This window comes from Scyliorhinus torazame, chromosome X, assembly GCF_047496885.1.
Source record: "Scyliorhinus torazame isolate Kashiwa2021f chromosome X, sScyTor2.1, whole genome shotgun sequence".
NCBI classification, from domain to species: domain Eukaryota; kingdom Metazoa; phylum Chordata; class Chondrichthyes; order Carcharhiniformes; family Scyliorhinidae; genus Scyliorhinus; species Scyliorhinus torazame.
Genome location: NC_092738.1, coordinates 37849016 through 37872134, shown reverse-complemented (window position 1 = coordinate 37872134; position 23119 = coordinate 37849016). Strand labels below are relative to the sequence as shown.

General features: G+C 52.5%; 1 protein-coding gene across 3 annotated transcripts in view; it reads left to right on the top strand.

Annotated features, from left to right (window-relative positions):
- The first annotated feature begins 807 nt into the window (after positions 1-807).
- Positions 808-23119, top strand: part of LOC140405537 (natural resistance-associated macrophage protein 2-like) — a 214439-nt gene continuing 192127 nt past the window's right edge. The window contains exon 1 of one of the 3 annotated variants that reach the window (XM_072494098.1): positions 808-947. The gene's annotated coding sequence lies outside the window, so the exon portion shown is untranslated. Of the gene's footprint in view, positions 948-8211; positions 8234-22525; positions 22546-23119 lie in introns of those variants that run through there. The other 2 variants (XM_072494101.1, XM_072494102.1) reach the window with 2 other exon arrangements.

The following is a 23119-nucleotide window of genomic DNA, read 5'->3' as shown; positions in this document are numbered from 1 at the left end:
AGCTCCAGGGTCCCAGGTTCTATTCCCGGCTTGGGTCACTGTCTGTGCGGAGTCTGCACGTTCTCCCCGTGTCTGCGTGGGTTTCCTCCGGGTGCTCCGGTTTCCTCCCACAAGTCCCGAAAGACGTGCTGTTAGGTGAATTGGACATTCTGAATTCTCCCTCTGTGACCCGAACAGGCGCCGGAATGTGGCGACGAGGGGATTCTCACAGTAACTTCATTGCAGTGTTAATGTAAGCCTACTTGTGACAAGAATAAAGATTATTATTATTTATGATAATCTCAAGTGCTGTAACTTGCAGCGCGATGGAGCAAATGCTGGAAAGTGGATTTAAGTTGGGGTGGCTCGTTTTTCAGTCATTGCAGACACGATGGGCCAAGTGGCCTGTTTCTGTGCCATAACCTCCCCATGGTGTTACCATCATAGCCTCTCCATGATCATGCACACACAAGCTGCTTGGTCCAAGTCTGCCCCTTTCAATCGCTCCTGCAGGTGGCGCTGTACCCGGAGGTCCGCACATGTGCAGTGGCGGTCGAACGGGGTTGGTGGGGGGAATGGAAGCAGCAAACAGCTGCTCCTGCAGGTGGCGCTGTACCCGGAGGTCTGCATATGCGCAGCGGCGGTCGGGGGGGGGGGGCGAATGGAAGCAGCCAACAGCCGCACCTGCAGGTGGCGCTGTACCCGGAGGGTCGCACATGCGCAGTGACGGTCGAGCGGGCGAATGGAAGCAGCCAACAGCCGCTCCTGCAGGTGGCGCTGTGCCCGGAGGGTCGCACATGCGCAGTGACGGTCGAGCGGGGACTAGAAGCAGCCAATGGGCAGCGAGGGGGGCGGGTGCGCGCGCTGGGATTGTCGTGCGAGGGGCCAGCGGCCGGAACATCTACGATTAAAAGTTGGGAGCGGATCGCGTCAGACAGACTTGCAGCGCCTGGTAGGGGGGTGAGCAGGTAAGGGAGCGTCAGTTTTCACTTCCCCCTCGCTGACTAACCTTTCTCACTGGCTCGGCGCTCTGAGGAAAGGCACTTTCTCAACGCCTCATTAAAGGTGTCCCTCACCTCCCTCACCGGCCAGAGGTGGACTATCCCCAGTGCAGCCGAAACACACTGAGCTGGGAGCTACCATCTGTAGACAGGGGAGGAAAGGGGGTTCAAAGGAGGCTGATGTTTTGTCCTTTGATGACCGCCTATCCTTGGCAGCTCTCTGTGCGAGGTTTGATCCTCCTTCCACCAGCTGCATGTGTCAATAAGCTGTGTCATTATGTTTCTTGTCTTTTTTGTTGTTGTTGCAGAAGTTCATCTTTTGTATATTGGATTATGCAGGCAGGATTAGAGTAAAGTTAATGGCACAATGAAAGATTTTGATTTGATTTATTATTGTCACATGTATCAGTATACAGTGAAAAGTATTGTTTCTTGCATGCTGTACAGACAATGCACACCGTACATAGGGAAGGAAGGAGAGACTGCAGAATATAATGTTACAGTTACAGCAAGGTGTAGAGAAAAGATCAACTTAATACGAGGTAGGTCCATTCAAAAGTCTGATGGCAGCAGGGAAGAAGCTGTTCTTGAGACGGTTGGCACGTGACCTCAAACTTTGGTGTCTTATTCCTGACGGGAGAAGGTGGAAGAGAGTTTATCCGGGGTGCGTGGGGTCCTGAATTATGCTGGCTCCCTTTTCGATGCAGCGGGAATTATAGACAGAATCGATGGATGGGAGGCTGGTTCGTGTGATGGACTGGGCTACATTCACCACCTTTTGTAGTTTCCTGCGGTCTTGGGCAGAGCAGGTTCCATACCAGGCTGTGATACAACCAGAAAGAATGCTTACTATGGTGCATCTGTAGAAGTTGGGTGAGAGTCGTAGGTGACATGCCAAATTTCCTTAGTCTTCTGAGAAAGTAGAGTCGTTGGTGGGCTTTCTTAACTATAATGTTGGGATGGGGGGACCAGGACAGGCTGTTGGTGATCTCGACACCTAAAAACTTGAAGCTCTCGACCCTTTCTACTTCGTTCCCATTGATGTAGACAGGGGCATGTTCTCCACTACACTTCCTGAAGTCGATGACAATCTCCTTCGTTTTGTTGACATTGAGGGAGAGATTATTGTCGTCGCACCAGTTCACCAGATTCTCTATCTCATTCCTATTCTCTGTCTCGTCATTGTTTGAAATCCGACCCACTACGGTGGTGTCATCAGCAAATTTGAAAATCGAGTTGGAGGGGAATTTGTCCACACAGTCATCAATGAATAAGGAATATAGTAGGGGGCTGAGGACACAGCCTTGTGGGGCACCGGTGTTGAGGATGATCGTGGAGGAGTTGTTGTTGCCTATACTTACTGATTGTGGCCTGTGGGTTAGAAAGTTCAGGATCCAGTCGCAGAGGGAGGAGCCGAGGCCAAGGCCACGGAGTTTGGAGTTTCGTAGGAATGATGGCGTTGAAGGCTGAGCTGTAGTCGATAAATAGGAGTCTGACATGGGTGTCTTTGTTATCTCGGTGTTCCAGGGTAGAGTGCAGGGCCATGGAGATGGCGTCTGCTCTGGACCTGCTGCAGCGGTAGGCGAACTGTAGTGGATCAAGGCAATCCAGGAGGCTGGAGTTGATTCGTGCCATGACTAACCTTTCAAAGCACTTCATGATGATGGATGTCAGAGCCACTGGACGATAGCCATTAAGGCACGCTGCTTGACTTTTTTTGGTACAGGGATGATGGTCGACTTCTTGAAGCAGATGGGGACCTCAGATTGTTGTAAAGAGAGTTTGAAGATGTCTGCGATTACCCCCGCCAGCTGATCCGCGCAAGTGCTCGTCCGGGTACCCCATCCGGGCCAGTGGCTTTCCGAGGATTGACCTTCGAGAAGGCTGCTCTGATGTCTGCAGTGGTGATCTCAGATACAGGTTTATCAGTGGCTTCTGGGGTGGAGGGATTGCCCTCGCTGACCTCTTGCTCAAAGCAGGCTTAGAATGCGTTGAGCTCATCAGGGAGGGGTGCGTTGGAGCCGACGATTTTACATGCGATTCTACAGAGAGGAAAGGATCTCTCTCAGAGGCACAAAGTATTCACCATGACTGCTCACTGAGGAAGACTCTTTGAACGCTAGTGTGGGACTCTTTGGTCTCTGAAGGCTTTTAAATAACCACAAAGGTGGTGGTGTCAAATAGGATGTGGGGTTAGGGAGTGAGAAATTGGGTTGATCGTGACTTGCTGTAAAAAGTAGTGTAACATATTTCCTTTAGTGAGTCAACAGCCTGTTCATTGCGCTCTCTGCATTAATGTTCCTGCAAGAAAAGCCAGGGGGAGAGGTAAAGTGGACTGCTAGTTGCGACGTGTGAAAGCGATTTATAGCAAAGTCAAAAGTAATGTCAGGTGAATTGGACAACTCAGAAGAAGCATGGCAGAGTGGTTAGCACTGCTGCCTCACAGGGGTCCCAGGTTCAATTCCAGGCTTGGGTGACTGTCTGTGTGGAGTTTGCACGTCCTCCCCGTGTGTACGTGGGTTTCCTCCGGGTGCTCTGGTTTCCTCCCACAGTCCAAAGACGTGCTTGTTAGGTGGATTGGCCATGATAAATTGTCCAAAGGTTAGGTAGAGTTATGGGGACAGGGTGGGGGAGTGGGCCCAGACAGGGTGCTCTTTTGGAGAATTGGTGCAGACGTGATGGGCTGAATGGCATCCTCTCGAACTCGAGGGATTCTATGAAGTGTTCATTATTTGATTCTGCAAATAGAAATTGTATTGACATATTTCCTATCAACTGATTATGTTCCCTATTACTCAATAAAGGTGACTTCAGATCTAACCAATTACCCAACACGGTGTCAATGGGAATGATTTTTGGTACATTGAAACAGTGCATAAGCGTGTTTCACTGGTTATAATCTGATTAATAATCTTTATTATTGTCACAAGCAGGCTTACATTAACACTGCAATGAAGTTACTGTGAAAATCCCCTCGTCGCCACATTCCGGCGCCTGTTCGGGTCACAGAGGGAGAATTCAGAATGTCCAATTCACCCTGACGTGCTGTTGGGTGAATTGGACATTCTGAATTCTCCCTCTGTGACCCGAACAGGCGCCGGAATGTGGCGACGAGGGGCTTTTCACAGTAACTTCATTGCAGTGTTAATGTAAGCCTGCTTGTGACAATAATAAAGATTATTGTTGTTATTATTATATGTTTCTATGAGATCCCCTCTCGTTCTCCTAAACTCCAGTCAGCACAAGCCCAGTTGATCCAGTCTTTCTTCATATGTCAGTCCTGCCATCCCGGGAATTAGTCTGGTGAACCTTCGCTGGACACCCTCAATAGCAAGAGTGTCCTTCCTCAGACAAGGAGACCAATACTGCGCACAATACTCAAGGTGTGGCCTCACTAAGGCCCTGTATAACTGCAGCAAGACGTCCCTATTCCTATACTCCAATCCTCTCACTATGAAGGCCAGCATGCCATTAGCTTTCCCCGCCGCCTGCTGTACCCGCACGCCAACCTTCAGCGACTGTTCCACCATCACACCCAGGTCTCGTTGCACTTCTCCTTTTCCTAAACTGCCACCATTCAGATAACCGGCCTGAGAACCCCTGTTTACGACCGAATCGGGAGCGGCGCTTGTTTTCGGATGCTCCGCACCCTCCAAATCGGCGTAATGGAGGAGTACGCTGCACGCCGTTGGGACGGCCTCGGGACGTTACCTGAAGGCCCTCCCCTGATGCTCCGAGTTCCCGACTGCGGTTCACGTGTGGTCTCAGTTTTCGTGCACCCGGCGTGGTGGCTGTGGACTGTGCCGAGCGGCCACAGTTGGGCGGGGGGGAGGGAGAGCCATGCTGCTGGTGGGGGGGGGGGGGGCTTCGGCGAGGCCTGGGGGGACTGGTGAGAGGCGCCCAGGGGGGCGCTGAGGTCGGGTCCGTATGCGGCTGGTGCCATGTTGTTCGGCGTGACCGCTGCAGGTTGTCGCCGTGCGCGAGCGCGGCCACGGACCCGCCAATTCTCCAGGCGTTTATATTGGGAAGGCCGTGTGATTTACGTGGTGCGGCTGAGCGCCCCCCAGCGGGCGGATCATCGGTGCAGGGGCAGTACCACCTTTTTCATCGTGAAACCAGAGATTTCCTCCGGACATCGCCTAAAAATCCAGTCCCTTATTTCTCATCAGATTTGGCCTTCAACTCGAGGATCACAGTCGGGCCTCTCCATCTTTCTGTAGAGAATACATTATTTCTCACCAAACCTTGCACTCAGCTCACGGTTTGACTTCGGGCCCCTGCAGCCTCAAGAGAACGACACCCAGACTTGCTGGAGAGCGAGTCAGCCCCACAGTGGCCTTCTGGAGAGAATTTGTTGGATCTTTTTTGGCCAGAGTTCTCTATCCACGTCAGTACATTACTCCCAATACCATGAGCTTTAATTTTCCTCACTAATCCCTTGTGTGGGACCTTGTCAAAAGCCAGTCCAGATACGCAACATCCATAACCCTAACCCTAATTTGGTTCACCCTTGTCCACTCTACTGGTAGCCCAGCGGTTAGCACTGTTGCTTCACAGCGCCAGGGTCCCAGGTTCGATTCTCTTCACCCAGACTGCAGAATCCAAACTGACTCTGAAAACTTCCAATGGGATCAGATCCAATCACCACCTGTTACTGGGCAGAACACCGGGTTGGGGCAGGGGATGTGTCAGGAGGTGGTGGGGATCGATACTTGGGAGCGGCAGGAGTGGACAGAGAAGTCATGAAGGGTCAGAGAGTGTGAGGTCCACCCCCTCGTCCCACGACTTCTTCCTGCCCCACGCTAACCGCTCCAGGACCTCCCGTCCTCCATCCCTCCCTCCCGTCCTCCATCTATCCCTCCCCTCCCTCCCCTCCTCCACCCCTCCCACCCCTCCTCTACCCCTCCCTCCTCCCTCCCTCCACCCCTCCCCTCCTCCTCCACCCCCTCCCTCCCCTCCTCCTCCTCCACCCTCCCTCCCCTCCTCCTCCTCCACCCCTCCCTCCTCCTCCACCCCTCTCTCTCCTCCACTCCTCCTCCACGCCTCCCTCCCTGGCCCCCCTCCTATTCCCGATCGGCATGCTACTCCATGACGCTGTCATCGCAAAATGTGGCGTTCCAGTCCATATTTTCCACGAGTCCCAGCTCTCATGGCTCTTCCGATGTCTCTAAACTGCCAATCAGCACACTGACCTACTTTGCCTTATTGTGAAGCCTTGATTCCCATTATTTCCACCCTTGTTGCCAAATCCATCTGTCATCCCACCCCACTCCATCTCTGCCACCTCTCCTCACAAACCTCTCAGATGGCTGCACTCCTTTAACTTTAACCCCTCCAATCTTAAACCGCTGCCAAGACCCTGGGGTCGATTCTCCGAGCCCCGCGCCGGGCCGGAGAATCGGCGAACCGCGCCCCGACGCCGGCGCGCGATTCTCCGAGGTGCGGGCAATCGGCGGCAGTTGCGCCGGTGCGTTTGGTGCGGCACCGGCTGCGGGCCGCTGGAATCGGCGGGGCCGCCGATTCTCCTGCCCGGATGGGCCGAGCAGCCGCTCCGACATGACAGAGTCCCGCCGGCGCTGTTCACCCCTGGTTGCTGCCAGCGGGAATTCTGCGGGAACGCTCGTGGGGGGGGGGGGGGCGCGCGTAAGAAGTTCCCTGCGCAGGATGGCGCGGCCCAACCGCGCATGCGCCGCTGGCCTCCTGTGGGGGCCAGAATAGATCGTGCCCATGCCCTGTTTGCGCCGTCGTGAAACGCAACGGCGTTAACGAAGGCGTGAACACTTGGCCTCAATATCGGAGAATCGCCCTGCCTATCTCTAGAATCCCTCCCTAGTGCACTCCTTAAAATCAATATCGATGATTACGCTTCTGCGTAAGTGTCCTAATACCACCGCATGCCTCAGTGTCAAGTTGTGCTATTTAACGCTCCTGGGAGGTGCCTTCGTGCTGTCCCAAGTTGTGTGCCTCTGTGGCAGCTCCTGTACTTGTAACTCTCATGGTGGGTGCAAAGGGTGCGAGTTTCAATGTCAGCTCTGAATTATGAGTCGATTTTAATGAAGGAAAAATATACATTGTATATGTTGTGTTGCCCTATTATGTATTTTCTTTTATTCCCTTTTCTTCTCATGTACTTAATGATCTGTTGAGCTGCTCGCAGAAAAATACTTTTCACTGTACCTCGGTACACGTGACAATAAACAAATCCAATCCAATCCAACTGCTTCCAGGAGTAACTGATCTCACCTGACTCGAGGCGCTATCTACAGACATCTCGAATGTTTAAACGCAGCTATAACTGCTGGACCATTGGACCTGAGCAGTCCAGGTGAGGCGATACCTGAGCCAGGCAGGTTCCTCCTACTCCTGAGCCAGTTTTGTGGATAGTGGGACCTGGAGGGGGAGACCCATCCATCACTGGGTGGAGACTGACTGGGTGGCTTCACTGGGCAAGTGGTGAGAATCTGGCCATTGCTTTTGATCCTCTATAAGAAGCAACGTGCTTAATCCCAGTTTGTTCAACAAATGGGTATCTAATGTCTTGCAGCTGGGGGTACCCTGCTCTGCTGAAGGGTAGCCACTGCTTGGCTGCTCAAAGCATCTGGGTTTGTGGAAAAACATCTGTTTCCCTGCCACCAGAATAATCCAGCTGTGAGGATGGACATCTGGACTTTCCACTCAGGCTGCCAGGCCAAGTATTTAATTATAGTTTTTTTTCTGAAGACTTGGCTGTATGTATATACAATGGTTGGGTGTATTCTTGCTGTTTTTATAGTTTTTCTTCCTGTGCCGATACGCCGAATGCTTGAGCAGTCACTTTGGGGTGTGTGCACGGCTGTGTCAGGTTACCTGGGGGAGGGGCTGGGGTTGGCAGGCTGACTGGGATCAAGGCTAATACTTTCTTTTCGAAAAGAGCAGCGACGACAGGGAGTTTAGATGTTTCTCAGTGTTACTTAAACATTGAGTTTTGTCTTTTGGACTGGAAGTGCTGCCACCCCTCGTGTTTCGTTTCTCTCTCGGCACCTTTTTTGGACACTTGTGGGGCTCTGGGCTGTCATCGGGATTTCAGTCTTGTCCATGACAACAGGCACTGACATTTCATGCTGTGCTCCACTTAAACTGACAGCGCTCCAACGATAATGTCCGGAGAGAGCGAGCTGCATAACACTCCTACTGATGAGTACAAATCTGTCACTGGGACGCAGACAATTCAAACGGTTGATTTCAGAGGCAAATACAACATGCAAAGTGGCACAGTGAGTCATGTGGAGCAGTTTTAACATAAGCAACCCGAGTGAGGCATTTTACAACGGGGGGGGGGGGGGGGGGGGGTTGGTGCTTGTTCCCGAGGTGCAGAGGGATCTGGGAGCCCTGGTGTATGAACCACAGATGGTTAGTATCCGGGTACAGCCAGTAATTAGGACAGCTAAGAGGATGTTCTATTGCGAGGGGAATTGAATACAAAAATGGGGAGGTTTGTGTTTCCGTTATACAGAGTGAGACCACATTTGCAGTACTGTGTACATTATCGGTCACCTTATTTGAGAGAAGATGTAAATGTGTCAGAAGCAGTTCGGAGAAGGTTGTGTAAAATTAAAGCTCATGGTGTCGGGGGTAACATATTGACATGGATTGAGGGTTGACTAGCTAACAGGAAGCAGAGAGTAGGCATAAATGGGTCTCTTTCTGGTTGGCAGGATGTGACCAGTGCAGAAATTTCACTTTTCTCGCACAGGAAACAGGAGTGGGGCCCGCTCGCTGTGTTCACGCTGTAACCTCGGCCCCAGCAGTAGAATTTTCAGGCCTGTTTTTGAATTGCCTGCACTTCCATTAGATCTCAATATGTGAGTTCTCCCAGTGAGCCAGAGAAGACACAGCCAGAGTGAGACACAGCAAAGAGTGAGTTTGGGAATTTGAAGCAAGGTGTGAATTCGAAGGGTGGGAGGAGGTGCTTTTTATCCCTGGTAAGTAGTTTTTCTTTTCATTTGTCTATTTTTTCTTTTGTTTTTTGGAATTGTAGTTGTATAAGTTAACCTAAGGTTCAAGACATGGCAGGTGATCCCAGACCCGTGTCATGCTCCTCGTGTGCGATGTGGGAGCTCAGGGACACGTCCACTGACCCTGGCTCCAGCTGCAGGTCCTGTTAGACCGCTTGACGGCTCTGGAACTGCGGTTGGACTCACTTTGGAGCATCCGTGATGCTGAGGACGTTGTGAATAGCACGTTTAGCGAGTTGGACACACCGCAGGTGAAAGGTACTGAGGGAGATACAAAATGGGTGACCAAAAGACAGAGCAAGAGTAGGAAGGCAGTGGAGGTGTCCCCTGCGCTCATCTCCCTGTAAAACAGGTATACCGCTTTGGATACTGTTGAGGGAGTTGGCTCACCAGCGGAAGGCAGCAGCAGCCAGGTTCATGGCACCGTGGCTGAGGTCCGTATATACCAAGACTGGAGCACGGAGGTGGCCAAGAAGAGGGTCGGGTACAATTGGGCTAAGGCGGTTCTGCATCGGAAGGGGGTGAAATTCGGGATGCTGCAGCCGGTGCGACTGTGGGTCACGTTTAAGGACCGGCACCATTACTTTGAGACGCCGGAGGAGGCGTGGACCTTTATCCAGGCCGAAAAGTTGGACACGGACTGAGGGTCGGTTGTGAGGGGAGGTCGCGGGGGGCTACTGTGCTTACTGTGCTTGGGGGGGATGTTCTGTTCTGTATTGTTTCCTTGGGTGCTGGGTGGGGTAGGGTGAAATGGTTCGAAATGGGGGTTTTGTGAGAGTGTGGGGGTCGGTGGTTGGAAGGACGGGGCCCCGTTGGGGGAAGGAATGGGGAGGGGGGGTAATAGGAGGCCCGAGGCGGGGGAGGTGGTATTAGGCCGCAAAAGGGAGCTGCACCAGAGAGGGCGGGGCCGGTTTGATGGAAAGCGTGGGCTTTTTCCCGCGCTAGGGAAGGAAGGGGGCGGGGCTGGGGGGGAAGGGCGGTGTTGGAGAGGAGTGCCTGCTGATGGACAGGAGGGGAGGGGGGAGACTACAACTACGGGAAGCCCCCTGATCCGGCTGATAACTTGGAATGTGAGAGGCCTGAACAGGCCGGTCAAGAGGGCCCGTGTGTTCGCGCACCTGAAGGGACTGAAGGCAGATGTGGTTATGCTCCAGGTCAGATCAGGTTAGGCTGAGAAAGGGGTGGGTAGGGCAGGTTTTCCACTCTGGGTTGGACACAAAGAATCGAGGGGTGGTGATTTTGGTGGGGAAGGTGTCGTTTGAGGCGCTGAACATCGTGGCAGACAATGGAGTAGGTATGTGATGGTGAGTGGTAAGCAGCAGGGGGTGCAGGTGGTATTAGTGAATGTATATGCCCCGAATTGGGACGATGCCAGATTTATGTGGCGCACGTTGGGCCGGATTCCGGACCTGGAGGCAGGGAGCTTGATAATGGGGGGGGACTTCAACACGGTACTGGATCCAGCATTGGACCGCTCCAGGTCTAGGACGGGTAAGAGACCGGCGGCGGCCAAGGTGCTGAGGGGTTTATGGACCAGATGGGAGGAGTGGACCCATGGAGGTTTGTCAGGCCGGGGGCCAGGGAATTTTCTTTTTTTTCCCACGTCCGTAAAGTCTACTCCCGGATAGACTTCTTTGTTATGAGCAGGGCGCTGATCCCAAGGGTGGAGGACACGGAGTATTCGGCCATAGCCATCTCAGACCATGCCCCGCATTGGGTGGAGCTGGAGCTCGGGGAGGAGAGGGACCAGCGCCCGCTGTGGCGCCTGGATGTGGGCTTGCTGGCGGATGAGGTGGTGAGCGGGCGGATCCGGGGGTGCATTGAAAGCTATCTATAGGCTAACGATAATGGGGAGGTGCAGGTGGGGGTTGTCTGGGAGGCGCTGAAGGCGGTGATTAGGGGAGAGCTAATCTCCACTAGGGCCCACAAGGAGAAGGAGAGGAGAGATTGGTGGGGGAGATTTTAAGGGTGGATAGGAGGTATGCAGAGGACCCCGAGGAGGGACTACTCAAGGAGCGACGAAGCCTCCAGGCCGAGTTCGACCTGTTGACCACCAAGAAGGCAGAGGTGCAGTGGGGGAAAGCGCAAGGGGCGGTGTATGAGTACGGGGAGAAGGCGAGCCGGATGTTGGCACACCAGCTTCGGAAGCGGGAGGCGGCGAGGGAGATTGGGGGAGTTAGGGAAAAAAGGGGGAACACGGTGCGGAGTGCGGTGGGAATTAATAGGGTATTTAGAGACTTTTATGAGGGGCTGTATAGGTCTGAGCCCCCGACGGAGGAGGGGGGATGCGTCGATTTTTGGATCGACTGAGGTTCCCAAGGGTGGAGGAGGAGCAGGTGGCTGGGCTTGGGGCACCGGTAGGGCTGGAGGAGCTAACTAAGGGGCTGGGGAGTATGCAGGCGGGAAAGGCACCGGGGCTAGATGGGTTCCCGGTGGAATTTTACCGGAAGTACATGGACCTGCTGGGCCTTCTATTAGTGAGGATTTTCAATGAGAAGAGGGGGGAGGGGGGGTGGGGGGCCTACCCCCGACAATGTCCAGGGCGCTGATCTTGAAGCAGGACAAGGACCCATTACAGTGTGGGTCGTATAGGCCAATCTCTCTCCTCATCGTGGACGCGAAGGTGTTGACTACCAGAATTGAGGACTGTGTCCCGGGGGTGATTCACGAGGACCAGACGGGTTTTGTTAAGGGAAGGCAGCTGAATACCAATGTGCGGAGGCTCCTTAACGTAATCATGATGCCTGCAGTGGAGGGGGAAGCGGAGATAGTGGCGGCGATGGACGCGGAGAAGGCCTTCGATAGGGTGGAGTGGGGTACCTTTGGGAAGTGTTGAGGAGGTTTGGGTTCTGGGAGGGGTTCATTAGTTGGGTTTTGTTGTATGCCGATGACCTGTTACTGTATGTCACGGACCCAGTGGGGGTGATGCCGGTGGTGATGCGGATCCTCAGGGAGTTTGGGGACTTTTCCGGGTATAAGCTCAACGTGGGGAAGAGTGAGCTATTCATGGTACACCCAGGGGACCAGGGAAGGGGGATAGACGCGCTTCCACTGAAGAGGGCGGAAAGGAATTTTCGGTATCTGGGGATCCAGGTGGCCAGGAGCTGGGGGGCCCTACGCAAGCTCAACTTGACGAGGCTGGTGGGGCAGATGGAGGAGGAGTTTAAAAGGTGGGATAGGCTGCCACTCTCCCTGGCGGGTAGGGTGCAGTCGGTGAAAATGACGGTGCTCCCGAGGTTCCTTTTTGTATTCCAGTGCCTCCCCATCCTGATCCCTAAGGCCTTTTTAAGCGGGGCATCAGGAGCATCATGGGATTCGTGTGGGCGAAAAAGACCCCGAGGGTGGGAAGGGTGTTTCTGGAGTGGAGTAGGGACAGAGGAGGGTTAGCGTTGCCTAATCTGTGTGGGTATTACTGGGCTGCCAATGTGGCGATGATATGCAAGTGGGTAATGGAGGGGGAGGAGTGGAAGAGGCTGGAGATGGCGTCCTGTGTGGGCGCGGGTCTGGTGACAGCACCGCTGCCGCTCCCGCCGGCTAGGTACACCATGAGTCCGGTGGTGGCGGCGACTTCGAAAATTTGGGGGAAGTGGAGACGCCACAGGGGTGAGGTAGAGGCTTCGGTTTGGTCCCCGATCCGAGAGAACCATCGGTTCGTCCCGGGGAGAATGGATGGAGGGTTCCTGAGCTGGCACAGGGCAGGAATTAGAAGGATGGGGGACCTGTTTGTAGATGGGACGTTTACGAGCCTTGGGGCGCTGGAGGAAAAATTTGGGCTTCCACCCCGGAAATGCCTTCAGGTACATGGAAGTAAGGGCGTTTGTAAGACGGCAGGTGAGGGAGTTCCCGCTGCTTCCAGCACTCAAGATCCAGTATAGGGTGCTCTCGGGGGTGTGGGTTGGAGAGGGCAGGGTCTCGGCGATCTACCAGGAGATGCAGGAGGACGAGGAGACCTCAGTGGAGGAGCTAAAGGGTAAATGGGAGGAGGAGCTTGGGGAGGAGATAGACGAGGGTACGTGGGCGGACGCCCTGGGTAGGGTTAATTCTTCCTCCTCTTGCGCCAGGCTTAGCCTGATACAATTTAAGGTTCTCCACAGAGCGCATATTACAGGGGCGAGGCTGAGCAAGTTCTTTGGGGTGGAAGACAGGTGTGGGAGGTGCTCGGGGAGCCCAGCAAATCACGGCCATATGTTCTGGGCGTGCCCGGCACTGGATGGGTTCTGGAGGGATGTTGCGAGGACGGTGTTTAAGGTGGTGAACACCCAGGTTAAGCCGAGCTAGGGATTGGCACTATTTGGGGTATCGGAGGAGGCGAAAGTGGCCGGTATTCTGGCCTTTGCGTCCCTGGTAGCCCGGCGGAGAAATTCTGCTACAGTGGAAGGATGCGAGGCCCACGAGCGTGGAAGCCTGGATCAGCGACATGGCAGGATTCATTAAATTGGAGAGGGTGAAATTTGCCTTGAGAGGGTCTGTGCAAGGGTTCTTCAGGCGGTGGCAACGGTTCCTTGACTTTCTAGCGGAGCGTTAGGAGGTGGTCAGCAGCAGTAGCAACCCGGGGGGGGGGGGGGGGGGGGGGGAGGAGGGGATGTACTTTCTGTTTACTACTGTGTTTATTATTGCTTAATGGGGGGGGGGTTGTATATTGGGGGAATTCGTGACATAGTTGTAAGATGTTTATTTATGTGTTCTTTGTTTTTCTTTTTTCTGTAAGGGGGGTTTGTTGAAAATATGTTTAAAAAAATTGAATAAAAATATTTTTTTTAAAAAGAAGGGAGGGAGGCAGAAGACGGGAAATTTTAGGCCGGTTAGCCTGACTTCGGTCATTGGTAAGATTTTAGAGTCTGTTATTAAAGATGAGATTGCGAAGTGCTTGGAAGTGCATGGTAAAATAGGACTGAGTCAGCACGGCTTTGTCAAAGGGAGGTCATGTCTGACAAATCTGTTAGAGTTCTTTGAGGAGGTAACAAGGAAGTTAGACAAAGGAGAACCAGTGGACGTGATTTATTTAGATTTCCAGAAGGCCTTTGACAAGGTGCCGCATAGGAGACTGTTAAATAAGTTACGAGTCCATGGTGTTCAGGGTAAGATCCTGGCATGGATAGAGGATTGGCTGACTGGCAGAAGGCAGAGAGAGGGGATAAAGGGGTCTTTTTCAGGATGGCAGCCGGTGACTAGTGGTGTGCCTCAGGGGTCTGTGCTGGGACCACAACTTTTCACAATATACATTAATGATCTGGAAGAAGGTACTGAAGGCACTGTTGCTAAGTTTGCAGATGATACAAAGATCTGTAGAGGGACAGGTAGTATTGAGGAAGCAAGGGGGCTGCAGAAGGACTTGGACAAGCTAGGGGAGTGGGCAATGAAGTGGCAGATGGAATACTATGTGGAAAAGTGTGAGGTTATGCACTTTGGAAGGAGAAATTTAGGCATGGACTATTTTTTAAATGGGGAAATGCTTTGGAAAGCAGAAGCACAAAGGGGCTTGGGAGTCCTTGTTCACAATTCTCTTAAGGTTAATGTGCAGGTTCAGTCGGCAGTTAAGGCGGCGAATGCAATGCCAGTATTCATGTCAAGAGGGCTAGAATACAAGACCAGGGATATACTTCTGAGGCTGTATAAAGCTCTGGTCAGACCCCATTTGGAGTATTGTGAGCAGTTTTGGGCCCCGTATCAAAGGAAGGATGTGCTGGCCTTGGAAAGGGACCAGAGGAGGTTCACAAGAATGATCCCGGGAATGAAGAACTTGTCGTGAGGAGGATGAGAGGGGATCTTATTGAAACTTCCGAGATACTGCGCGGCCTGGATAGAGTGGACGTGGAGAGGATGTTTCCACTTGTGGGAAAAACTAGAAGCAGAGGACACAATCTCAGACTAAAGGGACGATCCTTTAAAACAGAGATGAGGAGGAATTTCTCCAGCCAGAGGGTGGTGAATCTGTGGAACTCTTTGCCGCAGAAGGCTGTGGAGGCCAATTCACTGAGTGTCTTTAAGACAGAGACAGATAGGTTCCTGATTAATAAGGAGATCAGGGGTTATGGGGAGAAGGCAGGAGAATGGGGATGAGAAAATATCAGCCATGATTGAATGGCGGAGCAGACTCGATGGGCCGAGTGGCCTAATTCTGCTCCTATGTCTTATGGTGACCTTTCCTATTCTTGGAGATTAGTCGGCAGAATGAATGAATGAATGAAAATGAATATCACTTATTGTCACAAGTAGGCTTCAATGAAGTTACTGTGAAAAGCCCCTAGTCGCCACTTTCCGGCGCCTGTTCGGGGAGGCTGGTACGGGAATTGAACCGTGCTGCTGGCCTGCTTTAAAAGCCAGTGATTGACTTCCGGGTGCGGCGATGACCAGCTGAGTCGCACGTTTCGGCAGCTCCCGGTGGAACGGACTTTTGGGCTCTTAATAAGAGCCCCAACGGCAATTTTAACGGCTAGAAGCACTGTGTAAACCAGAAGGGAATCCCCCCTGGAAACGGATGGAAAAAGGAGAGGGAAGTGGCCAGATTGCAGTGGATCCTTTGGAGTAGCGGCAAGGAAGGCAAGCACAAACCAAGATGGCGACGGAAGGTGGCAGTTTAACATGGGGGCCCTGAACAACAAGAGTTCTTGAAATGTTGCGTGGAAGAACTTAAAAAGGAAATGAAGAAGGAGCTGTTGGCCCCGATATTACAGGCAATCGAAGGGCTAAAGGAGGAGCAAAAGACCCAGGAGCGGGAGCTTCGGGTCGTGAAGGCAAAGGCTGCCGAGAACGAGGACGATATACAGGGCCTGGTGGTGAAGACGGAGATGCACGAGGCACACCATAAACGATGTGTGGAAAGACTGGAGGTGCTGGAGAATAACGCGAGGAGGAATAATTTAAGGATTCTTGGTCTTCCTGAAGGTGCAGAAGGAGCAGACGTCGGGGCATATGTGAGCACGATGCTGCACTCGTTAATGGGAGCGGAGGCCCCGGCAGGTCCGTTGGAGGTGGAGGGAGCATACCGAGTGATGGCGCGAGGACCGAGAGCAGGAGAAATTCCTAGAGCCATAGTGGTGAGATTCCTCCGTTTTAAGGACAGAGAGATGGTCCTTAGATGGGCAAAGAAAACTCGGAGCAGTAGGTGGGAGAACGCGGTGATCCGCGTATATCAAGACTGGAGTGCGGAGGTGGCGAGAAGGAGGGCGAGCTTTAATCGGGCCAAGGCGGTGCTTCACAAAAAGAAGATAAAATTTGGAATGCTGCAACCGGCAAGACTGTGGGTCACATATCAAGGGAGGCACCACTACTTTGAGACGGCGGATGAGGCGTGGACTTTTATTGTGGAAGAAAAACTGGAATAAGCGGGTTATTAAAAAAGAACGTTTGAAACAAAGTGGTGGGGCGAGTATGGGGGGCGAAGAGGGGGGAAAAAGGGGGGGAAAGATGAGTTTTATGTTATTAATCCTGCGATGCGGTAACTTTTCTCTCTTCCACAGGTGGTGGTGGAGGGAGGAAGGGAGGTGGAGGAGATGGGGCGTTGGCCATGGGGGGGCGGGGCCAAAAGGGAAGCGCGGGCTTTGTTCCCGCGCTATGATCATGGCGGGAATAGGGAAGCAGGAAGGAGGGGGCGTCGCACGGTGCGAGCCGAGGTCACGGGGGGAAGCCGAGGTCGGCCAGAGTTTGCTGACTTCTGGGAGCAACATGGGGGGTGTAACTATGCTAGTGGGGGATCTAGCGGGGGGGGGGGGGGGGGGGTGGGAGGGGGGAGTTACTGGGTTGCTGCTGCTGGGGAGAGGGGGAGCCGGGGTGGGATGGGCGGGGGGGCACCGCCTGGGGGGGACACAGCTGCGTGGGAACTGGGTGAGGAGCTGGAAAAAGGGGATGGCTAATCGACAAGGGGGGGGGGGGGGTAAAAAGCCCCCCAACCCGGTTGATCACGTGGAATGTGAGAGGGCTGAACGGGCCGATAAAGAGGGCACGAGTACTCTCACACCTTAAGAAACTTAAGGCAGACGTGGTTATGTTACAAGAGACGCACTTGAAACTTATAGACCAGGTTAGACTACGCAAAGGATGGGTGGGGCAGGTGTTTCATTCGGGGCTAGATGCGAAAAACAGGGGGGTGGCTATACTAGTGGGGAAGCGGGTTATGTTTGAGGCAAAGACCATAGTGGCGGATAGCGGGGGGCAGATACGTGATGGTGAGTGGCAAATTACAGGGGGAGGCGGTGGTCTTAGTGAACGTATATGCCCCGAACTGGGATGATGCCAACTTTATGAGGCGCATGCTAGGACGCATCCCAGACCTAGAGGTGGGAAAGTTGGTAATGGGGGGAGATTTTAATACGGTGCTGGAGCCAGGGCTGGACAGGTCGAGATCCAGGACTGGAAGGAGGCCGGCTGCAGCCAAGGTGCTTAAAGATTTTATGGAGCAGATGGGAGGAGTAGACCCGTGGAGATTTAGCAGACCTAGGAGTAAGGAGTTTTCGTTTTTCTCCTATGTCCACAAAGTTTATTCGCGAATAGACTTTTTTGTTTTGGGAAGGGCGTTGATCCCGAAGGTGAGGGGGACGGAGTATACGGCTATAGCCATTTCGGATCACGCTCCACATTGGGTAGACTTGGAGATAGGGGAGGAAACAGAAGGGCGTCCACCCTGGAGAATGGACATGGGACTAATGGCAGATGAAGGGGTGTGTCTAAGGGTGAGGGGGTGCATTGAAAAATACTTGGAACTCAGTGATAACGGGGAGGTCCAGGTGGGAGTGGTCTAGGAGACGCTGAAGGCAGTGGTTAGAGGGGAGCTGATATCAATAAGGGCACATAAAGGAAAGCAGGAGAGTAGGGAACGGGAGCGGTTGCTGCAAGAACTTCTGAGGGTGGACAGGCAATATGCGGAGGCACCGGAGGAGGGACTGGACAGGGAAAGGCAAAGGTGACACGTAGAATTTGACTTGCTGACAACGGCTACTGCAGAAGCACAGTGGAGGAAGGCACAGGGTGTACAGTACGAATATGGGGAGAAGGCGAGCAGGTTGCTGGCCCACCAATTGAGGAAAAGGGGAGCAGCGAGGGAAATAGGGGGAGTGAGGGATGAGGAAGGAGAGATAGAGCGGGGAGCGGAGAGAGTGAATGGAGTGTTCAAGGCATTCTATAAAAGATTATACGAAGCTCGGCCCCCCGGATGGGAAGGAGAGAATGATGTGCTTCCGGGACCGGCTGGAATTTCCTAAGGTGGAGGAGCAGGAGAGGGTGGGACTGGGAGCACAGATCGATATAGAGGAAGTAGTGAAAGGAATTAGGAGTATGCAGGCGGGGAAGGCTCCGGGACTGGATGGATTTCCAGTCGAATTTTATAGGAAATATGTGGACTTGCTCGCCCCGCTACTGATGAGAACCTTTAATGAGGCGAAGGAAAGGGGACAGCTGCCCCCGACTATGTCGGAGGCAACGATATCGCTTCTCCTAAAGAAGGAAAAAGACCCGCTGCAATGCGGGTCCTATAGACCTATTTCCCTCCTAAATGTAGACGCTAAGATTCTGGCCAAGGTAATGGCAATGAGGATAGAGGATTGTGTCCCGGGGGTAGTCCATGAGGACCAAACTGGGTTTGTGAAGGGGAGACAGCTGAATACGAATATATGGAGGCTGCTAGGGGTAATGATGATGCCCCCACCAGAGGGGGAAGCGGAGATAGTGGTGGCGATGGATGCCGAGAAAGCATTTGATAGAGTGGAGTGGGATTATTTGTGGGAGGTGTTGAGGAGATTTGGCTTTGGAGATGAGTATATTAGATGGGTACAGCTGCTGTATAGGGCCCCGATGGCGAGCGTGGTCACGAATGGACGGGGGTCTGCGTATTTTCGGCTCCATAGAGGGACGAGGCAGGGATGTCCTCTGTCCCCATTATTGTTCGCACTGGCGATTGAGCCCCTGGCAATAGCATTGAGGGGTTCCAGGAAGTGGAGGGGAGTACTCAGGGGAGGAGAGGAACACCGGGTATCTCTTTACGCGGACGATTTATTGGTGTATGTGGCGGACCCGGCGGAGGGGATGCCAGAGATAATGCGGATACTTGGGGAGTTTGGAGAATTTTCAAGATATAAGCTGAACGTGGGGAAAAGTGAGCTGTTTGTGGTGCATCCAGGGGAGCAGAGCAGAGAAATAGAGGACTTACCGCTGAGGAAGGTAACAAGGGACTTTCGCTACTTAGGGATCCAGATAGCCAAGAATTGGGGTACATTGCATAGGTTAAACTTAACGCGGTTGGTGGAACAGATGGAGGAGGACTTCAAGAGATGGGACATGGTATCCCTGTCACTGGCAGGGAGGGTACAAGCGGTTAAAATGGTGGTCCTCCCGAGATTCCTCTTTGTGTTTCAGTGCCTCCCGGTGGTGATCACGAAGGCTTTTTTCAAAAGGATTGAAAAGAGTATCATGAGTTTTGTGTGGTCCGGGAAGACCCCGAGAGTGAGGAAGGGATTTTTGCAGCGTAGTAGGGATAGGGGGGGGGCTGGCGCTACTGAGCCTGAGTGAGTACTACTGGGCCGCCAACATCTCAATGGTATGTAAGTGGATGGGAGAAGAGGAGGGAGCGGCGTGGAAGAGATTGGAGAAGGCGTCCTGTAGGGGGACTTGCCTACAAGCCATGGTGACGGCGCCGTTGCCGTTCTCACCGAAGAAATACACCACAAGCCCGGTGGTGGTGGCTACTCTGAAAATTTGGGGGCAATGGAGACGGCATAGGGGAAAGACTGGAGCCTCGGTGTGGTCCCCGATAAGAAATAATCATAGGTTTGCTCCGGGGAGAATGGATGGGGGATTTGGAACATGGCAAAGAGCAGGAGTAACACAATTGAGAGATCTGTTTGTAGATGGGACGTTTGCAAGTCTGGGAGCGCTGACCGAAAAATATGGGTTGCCCCAAGGGAATGCATTCCGGTATATGCAACTGAGGGCTTTTACGAGGCAACAGGTGAGGGAATTCCCGCAGCTCCCGACGCAGGAGGTGCAGGACAGAGTGATCTCAAAGACATGGGTGGGGGACGGTAAGGTGTCAGACATATATAGGGAGATGAGAGACGAGGGGGAGATTATGGTAGACGAGCTGAAAGGGAAATGGGAAGAAGAGCTGGGGGAGGAGATTGAGGAGGGGCTGTGGGCTTGAGGAGGGGCTGTGGGCTGATGCCCTAAGTAGGGTAAGCTCATCGTCCTCGTGTGCCAGGCTAAGCCTGATACAATTTAAGGTGTTACACAGGGCGCATATGACTGGAACATGCTTAGCAAATTTTTTGGAGTAGAGGATAGATGTGCGAGATGCTCGAAAGCCCAGCGAATCACACCCACATGTTCTGGTCATGTCCGGCACTACAGGGGTTTTGGGTGGGGGTGACAAAGGTGCTTTCGAAGGTAGTGGGGGTCCAGGTCGAACCAAGCTGGGGGTTGGCTATATTTGGGGTTGCACAAGAGCCGGGAGTGCAGAGGCGAGAGAGGCTGATGTTTTGGCCTTTGCGTCCCTAGTAGCCCGGCGCAGGATACTGTTGATGTGGAAGGAAGCCAAGCCTCCGGGTGTGGAGACCTGGATAAATGACATGGCAGGGTTTATAAAGCTGGAACGGATTAAGTTCGTCCTTGAAGGGGATCGGCTCAGGGTTCACCAGGCGGTGGCACCGTTCGTCGACAACCTCACAGAAGATAGAGGGAATGGAAAAGAAGAAGGCAGCAGCAGCAGCAGCCCGCGGGGGGGGGGGGGGGGGGGAGAGGAACCAGAGGGATTCTCAGGGATGTTAATATATGAGTATAAATATGTATAGGTTGTTGTTATAGATTATTGTATATTGGACTGTTAAAACATATTTTTGGAGAATATTTATCTGGATAAGGCAGTTGCCATTTAGTTTTGTTTATATATTATTTATTTCTTGTTTATAAAACAGGCCATTGTTATTTATACTGTTATATTACTGTGTAAGGATACACAATGTACTGTGATGGTTGGCCAAAAATTTTCAATAAAATATTTTTAAAAATAAATAAATAAAAGCCAGCGATTTAGCCCAGTGAGCTAAACCAGCCCCTTGTGTGTGCGTCTTGTGTGCCAGCTGCCCTCCGGCAATGCATGAAGGGCTGTGGGGTGGGCCTTGGGGGACCGAACGTCTGTGCATGTGTGTTGCAGTCTGCTGTGAATCATACTGAAAGCTCGCCTACATCCGTGTTTCCAGCCAGTCAATGATTACCCCACTGCCACACTTCAGCAGGGCTGACTATTGTAAATCATTCACCTGCCAGTCTGAATGTGTCCTTTCTCCAGCCGTGGGTCATTAACCATTTGACCAGCAGTGTTTTCCAAGCTATACTCCAGAGCTTGCCTGACTGTGGGCTGATTTTCATGTTCTCGATGGATTATACTGTGTTGGGGTTAGTTTTTTTGCCTGTTGCTTTGCTGCAGTGTTTCACAATGGCATTCCCCCTCCGAACTCTCTGGGCTGATTCTGCTGGCCGACACGTCCGGTTGAACTTTAAATTGAAGAGGCAGAGCAGTAGCAATTGCATTAAATCTGTGTGTAACCCTTTGCTGTATGACTTGGTTTTCAAGAACTTCATCGCTCCGAATTGGTTGAATTGCAACTCGTGGGAGCCAGTGTGCCAGCAAACTGGAATGTCCGTGTCCCGGTGAGGCACGGTAGCACAGTGGTTAGCACTGTTACTTCACAGCGCCAGGGACCCGGGTTCGATTCCCCGCTGGGTCACTGTCTGTGTGGACTCAGCACGTTCTCCCCGTGTCTGCGTGGGTTTCCTCCGGGTGCTCCGGTTTCCTCCCACAAGTCCCGAAAGACGTGCTGTTAGGTGGATTGGACATTCTGAATTCTCCCTCTGTGACCCGAACAGGTGCCGGAATGTGGCGACTAGGGGATTCTCACAGTAACTTCATTGCAGTGTTAATGTAAGCCTACTGGTGACAATAAAGATTATTTAAAAACACCAGAGCACCTGGAGGAAACCCATACAGACACTGGGGGTACATGCAAACCCCACACAAGCCGGATAAACCCAGGTCCCAGGCGCTGTGAGCAGCAGTGCTAACTGTGCCACCATGCAGCCCTGAAATCTTACTGAAACATAAAAGAGCCTGAGCGGATTTGCCAGGGTGGATGCTAAAAAGATGTTTCCTCTTGTGGGTGTAAGAGGCACATGCCGGTTTACCCTTACTGTCAGTTCTTGACTTTAGGATTTTATAAAGAACAAAGTTACACGGGTATAGGGTTCGGGCTCAACCACAATCTTTATTTACTAAAAAAACCCCTCCTAATACCCTTGTAAAGTCTCAGGCGAGCGACCACACGGAAGCGATGAATGTTGAAAACTCAATATTTATTTAACCTACCAGATACAGCTCCTACTCCCCAAAGGATCTCCTGCGCCCGACCACACTCAGACCAGGGTATTTATGTCCCATTGGAACCTTTGCTTAAGGGTGTAGCTCCGCCCTCTCATCTGGTCAGATCATATTCAGATGAGGCCAGGGGGACTTGGTTACTCTGTTGCAGGCCCCATGGACTCTGGTCGAGCTCTAAACTAGTGGAATGATGCCGCACAACACTTGACTGGTGAGTCCAAGTTACTTGATTCCCTTAAACGCATAAAACCCGTGACTTATTAATAAAAGTCTCCACTGAACCACATGTTTCTGCTCAAATTTTTCTCAATTGAACTCGAACCCCCTCAGGATTTAGTTGTTGCCTTAAATTATCCTTAAGCCTCGGCCCTAATATTCCTCTGATCTGACTAACAACTTGCGACTCCCCCGACGGTTGGTCCTTTCGGTGTGAGCTGTGGTCCACGAATCAGGGTGACCGTCCCTGACTCTAATTGTTGACCGCAGTCCCAAACCTTCCGGCCAATATTACCACAATATGACTGAAAGCACGCACACTCCCCAACAGGGCCGGTCTTGTCTGGTGTTCAAAGTAGGCCTGAGTCATGGTGAGCAGCCCTAACCCCCCCACCCCGGACTGCACTGCCAACCCTCCAGTCTTGCCCTCTTATTCCAAATTTTTATTGAAACTATCAAACACGTTTCCTGGAGACATTCTGTTTGGATGGTTGGTGCTTAGCACCTTTTTAATAAAAATCTCTTTTGTCTAGTTCCTGCTGAAAGGTCTGAATAAATACTCCTGATAC